This window comes from Dipodomys merriami, unplaced genomic scaffold, assembly GCF_024711535.1.
Source record: "Dipodomys merriami isolate MVZ:Mamm:240054 unplaced genomic scaffold, mDipMer1.0.p SCAF_11, whole genome shotgun sequence".
NCBI lineage: Eukaryota > Metazoa > Chordata > Mammalia > Rodentia > Heteromyidae > Dipodomys > Dipodomys merriami.
Window position 1 is genome coordinate 16,087,965 of NW_027202382.1, and position 6,000 is coordinate 16,093,964.

Genomic DNA, 6,000 nt, shown 5'->3' on the forward strand with positions numbered 1-6,000 from the left:
AATTCCTCCAGAAAAAAACAATTGTGAATATATGCTAATATTTTATATTTACATACATGTTCATATACGTTTATTTATACAAATACACATATATGCATATGTGTGTGTTTATGCATATTAAGTTCTTTCCACTGGCAAACTGAGAGGTCACATATGGGCTTCTTGTTAGGCACAAATTTTTATAAACTAGATATGAGATGGAAACATTTTGGTGAACTGAAAGAGGGACAATTTTTTTCCTAGTCCGGTACCACAGTTGGTGGCTGGCTTCTCATACAATTTGCAGGAAGTTTCAGGATTCACATACCCCATGTAGTGATAAAAGAAAATTAGGCAGGGGTTGAAAACCTGCCATGTCTGCAGGCGGTGCCTCAAAGTGCTCCTAGGACACACGTTCCTGATGGTGGGGAGTTTGCTGCCTCTAAACCAGGCCTGACCTTTTGTCTTTTGACCTCTGATGCATGAAATTAGGTAGCAAAAGAAAATGGGAAGAAAAGGATACAAAAACATGGAAAAACAGCCTTCCATGACAATACTCATTGTATCAGATCATAGTGAAGCTGCCCTGCACAGCCCCAAGTGCTTGTTTATGAGGCTGCTGGCCTTCCTGACCACTGGGGTTCCTGTTCTTCTTTGTGGGTGATCTGCATTTGTTGGGGGTGAGATTAAGCACTTTTAAAAATTAAGCTCAGTGTTGGACTTGCCTTGGTTCCTTTCACCAAAGCCAGTGCAGGGAGCTAACGTTTGGTTCTTCCATTTCCTCTGAGACCCTCTGTGCAGGCAGGGTGCCTAGTTTGCACCCAGGCAGCTTCAAGATCCAGAAGAAATCTATCCCTCAGGCCACCCAGGACTATGCTGGATTCTCAACTGGCATGGGGAGCAGGGAGTGGGGGCATGTTTTCCAGTCCTAAAATACCATATTCCCCAAGTAGATAGGTCTGCCTTCCTTCTCCAAACCTATTTGGTTCTGGCCAACTTGGCCAGCCTGGCATGTGCTATTGTCATGAAAGTGGGGACATTGGCAAAGAACATTTGCTGAGGAGTTCTCAAGGAGCCTCTACCCAGCATCCCTTGATGCTCACAACCATCCTGGGAAGGGGTCACAACACTGTTTTGGGAGCCAGGTATAATGTCCTTTAACTCCTATACTCTGTCTAGAGGCGAGTCAGACCACCACTTAGACCAGAAGAGTGTGAGAATGGATATAAACAAGAGGGGACTTTGGAAGGAGAGAGTAAGGTATGCAAGCACACTTGGGAAAGGAGTGATGGAATAGACTTGTCTTTGCTAACAGAACACTAGCTGCATAATTAATATCTCATATGCCAATGAAGATATTTAGTGCAGGCAAAATACTATGGGAACAGCTGGACAAAGGTATGGGAGGTGGTAGGAATGCCAGTGCTTCTGAGGAAAGGAATTCACAGTGGTCTGTGGAGTAGAGCAAAGTAAAGAGAATGGGCAAGGTGATCCTGGGCTGTGGGGAACCCATCCTCCAGACTCTGAGCTGATGATGGCTTCTATTCCCTGCTTGAGCCTGACACCCAAGCTGTCCTTTATTGTTACTTTGGGGGTTGGAGATGAAGTGTTTGTGTCCTATTCTTATCACTCCTCTTAGGTTGTTGAGCTCTCTTAGACATTGTTCTTTCACAGGGTGTCAGCTTTTGTGCCAGCAAGTGATTCTATGTCCCACCCCCACCCCCCACTTTTTGAAACAGAGATTTCTAAATACCAGTGTGAAAAATCATATGCAGATCCCAAGTTCCAGTCCCAGAGAGCTTGATTTAGTGTTATGGGACAGAGCTTGGAACCTAGATGCTCAATAACTTCCCAAGATGGAAAATATGAAGGAAACACCTTCATCTTCAGCACTGAGAAATGTTGACTTAAAAACATTCCCAGGGGCTGGGAAGGTGGCTCAGTGGTAGAGTGCTTGCCTTGCATGCTTGAGGCCTTGGGTTCGATTCTTCAGCACCATATAAATGGAAAAAGCTGGAAGTGGTGCTGTGGCTCAAGTGGTAGAGCACTAGCCTTGAGCTGAAGAGCTGAGGGACAGCATCCAGGCCCAGTGTTCAGGCCCACGACCCGCAAAAATAAATAAATAAATAAATAAATAAATTCCCAGGTCATTGCTGGTTGTAATGGTATATACCTGTACTCCTAGCACTTGGGAGGCAGACGCAAAAGGATCATGAGTTGGAGATCAGCCTGGGCTATACAATGAAACTCTGCCACAAAAACAAAACTTAAAAAATAAGGAAGGAAAGAAGGAAGAAAAATAAAGAAGGAAGGAAAGGAGGAGAAGGAAAGACAAAAAGAAAGAAAAAGGAAAAGAACAAGAACTTTCCAAGGGAAAAGCCTAAAGCACCACGATTCACTGATTTCTGTCCACTTTACCAGGTATGCAATTGTCTAATACCCAAAACTTGGAACTTATCAGGGTAGCAGTATCCAGATCCCCAAAGTACGAGCAGCCAGATCTATAACTTATTCCCAATTTTCCTCAAAAAGATCAAACATCTGACTTTGGAGAGTGTTCTTTCTTCCCATTTTTAATTCTATTCCATTCATTGAAGAAAGACTGGTGCTTATTCCTGGAAGAGATGAAAACTGAGTTTCCTGCCCTCAAGTTTCTCAAAGTTAGATCCCAGAAATAAGCCTATAATCCAAGATAGAACTTGATCTGGCTTTTAATTAAATATAACAAGGAAAATGAACAGGAGTCATTCTTTTCTTCCTAGGGAGATCAATAAAGATTTCTTAAAGGAGGAAGCATTTGATCTTGTACAGAAGGCTAGGTTAGAAAAGATGGGGACAAGGATGCTATAGACCAAAGGTTTAATCTGAGCAATGATTTGAGGCAGAAAGTGATTGACCTATCTAGGAATTGTCAAGGAAGGAGAATGGGGAACAATTCTCCATAGTGATAAAATTGATACCAGCTGAGGAAGTCCCCAAGGACATAAAGTAAGAACTGCATTAGAACAATCTTAAGATTTGGCCCACTTACCCATTATTTCCCAGGATCACTTGGGCTTCCATTGGAGCTTTGCAAAAGTGAATCACCCTTTCTTGGCAGAACCTCCTTGATTGAGCCATCTGGTCAGGCAAGAGTCACTGCCACCTGCTTGTGTGCATTTCTGTGTCTACACTGTGCCTGGAGCCACCCCCAGTGAGTATATAGGACTCTTTAATGAAACCCACATTTCAGCTAACATCTTTGTCACACTGTCATAGCTCCTTGTCCTGTCTTCTTGCCTCATCAATTTCTACAACTCTGAAAGTAGTTTATGAGACAGGTGTGGTAGGGAACACCTGCAATTCCAGCACACAGGAGGTTGAGACAGGAAGACTACAACTTCAAAGCCAAGTACATAGTGAGATAGTCTCAAAACAAACATGAAAGATGCTTAGATAAGAGTCAGATGAATGTGCATAAGTAGTGAAGAAGAAATCCTCTCTGAAATAAGCCTCTTAAGCCCTCCCTAGACCTTCTAGTCCTGCTTCCATGTCCTATACATATGACTTCAGTTCTCTGCTCCTCAATCTGCTGACCCAGGTAATGGGGAGAATAATTGTTGTACACTCATTTTAATTCTTTAGCGATGCTGTAAAGACCAAATCATATAAACATCTGGCCAGCTTCTCAACAAGGTATGTTTAGGATAGGTCTGTATTCTTCAGTGCTGTTTAAAGAAAATCTCTTTTGGTTGACTAAATCTACTGCTCTTTTGGTGAAGGAGCCAATGGCCCACTATTTGACAGGAGCTATGAGTGAAGGTTTGTATAAGAAGAGGCCGACAGAACTCATGGGCTGAAAAATTGTGTTTCTTTTTAAAAGATCCTTTTCTAGCACTGAAAGAGAGAAGGCCAAGAAATTCAACTCAAGCACATCCGAGGGCCGTAAGGTTAACAGCTGTCATAATACTGCTGCTGAAATTCTGCAAAGACAATGTCGGTTGTAGACTTGCTGGATTAAAACACAGCTGGGAAGAGCTGAAGGGGAAAAAGAGCCTCAGATCCTAGAGGGAAAATGAAAAGACCTAATGGCAGTCAATGGTGTATTAATGAGGGAACCTCTACAGTGTATATACACATCTATACACGTGCACATTGTATACATTGAGGAAAGAATTTCACACTGGAAAAGAAGCATCACAAGATGGCAAGAGTGTTCTGATTTTCCACTAATCCCTACACCAGGAATCTCCCAGTGGGCATTTTCCTCAGAGAGGAACTCAAACAGGTCAGTATCCCCAAGATGGTATAATCCAGTAGTTTGTCGATTATTGGACTGCTTAGTAGGCAAATAAAGTAGGTAATAAATTGATAAATAGTTCATTAACAGCACAGGAGCTGGGTGGTGGGTATTGGTAAATTGAATGGACTGCATCTAGACTGGCTTCTGTACCCCATCCCAGTATTCAATTTAAAGTTGGACTGTAGATCTGGAGTACTTCCAGGACAGTGATCTCACCAGCCCCTAGCATTGTTGGATGCCTGCCAGGAAGTCCTTCCCTTCATCCTTCATATGGCAGTTTCCATATGCCTCTGTCTGCTGGTCCTTGTTCTGCCCTTTGCAGATCATTCTTCTCAAAAAAAAAAAAAAAAAAAAAAAAAGAACAAACAAGGTGTCACAGTGAGGGTCTCTGTGCAAACAGCTATTCAGTCAGTGTGAGGGGAATGCCAACATTTCCCCTGTCTTTGGGTAAATAGTCCCCAAACAAATGTTGGGGAGGGATTTTTGGAATGTCAACTGGAAGAAGTATATTAAGGAGTAAAGAAAGGGCAGGATTATGAGACAGAGATAAATATGCAGAAAAATTGTGGAACCCTATCCCATGTCCTTGTTTTAGACAGCCCTAGAAGACTACTGTCTGTAGCCCCTTCACATTTCATAGATGGGGACACTAGGAAGTGAGAGCAGGAGGCAGAACTGCCAGAGTTTCCACAGTGAAGTTAGAGGGAGGACAAGACTAAGGAAAGATTTCTTTTTGCTAGTTTGCTTTAATTTTTAAAAAGTTTTCTTCCTTTTGTCTTTCTTCCTTTTCCTTCCCTTCTTCCCTTCCTCCCTCTCTCCTCTCCTCTCTTTCCTTCCCTTGTTCCTTCCTTCATTTCTTCCTTCCTTCCTTCCTTTTTTCCTTCCTTCCTTCTTTTCTTCTAGATGGGAGATTACTTGTAGCTCAACTTAGCCAACTTCATGATCCTCTTGCCTCAGCCTCCCAAGTATCTAGACTATAGACATGTATCACCATATCTGGCTTTATCCTCTGTCTCTCTCTGCATCTCTCTCTGTCTCTGTCTCTGTCTCTCTCTTTTCCTCCCTCTCTCTGCCAGTCCTGGGGCTTGAACTCAGGGCCTGGGAACTGACCTTGAGCTTCTTTTGCTCAAGGCTAGCACTCTACCACTTGAGCCACAATGCCACTTCTGGCTTTTTCTATTTATGTGGTACTGAGGAATCAAACCCAGGGCTTTATGCATGCTAAGCAAGCACTCTACCACTAAGCTACATATCCCCTGTCTTTTAACTTCTTCTCTTCCTCTCTCTCTTCTTCTCTCCCTCCTTCCCTCTCATTTTCCTCTCCTTGCTCCCCCTATTCTCTTGTGCTGGTCCTGGGGCTTAAGCTCAGGGTCCAGGCATCATCCCTAAGCTTGTGTGCTCAAGGCTAGCACACTACCACTTGAGACACAGCTCTACTTCTGGCTTTTAAAAAATAGTTAATCAGAGATAAGAGTCTCACAGACTTTCCTGCCCTAGTGTTTTGAGCTATGATTCTCAGACATCAGCCTTCTGAGTAGTTAGGATTATAGGTATGACCCACTGGCACCTGGCTTCATCATTTTTAACTGACATTTCTTAAATACTCATTGGGCACTGTACTTAACATATATTGTCATATTTTGTCCTCTAAACAAATGTGTTAATGTAACTCTTTCAAAGATGAAGCTTCAGCTGAGGCTCAGAGACACTAAGAGTTGCTCAAGATCACACAGGAGATG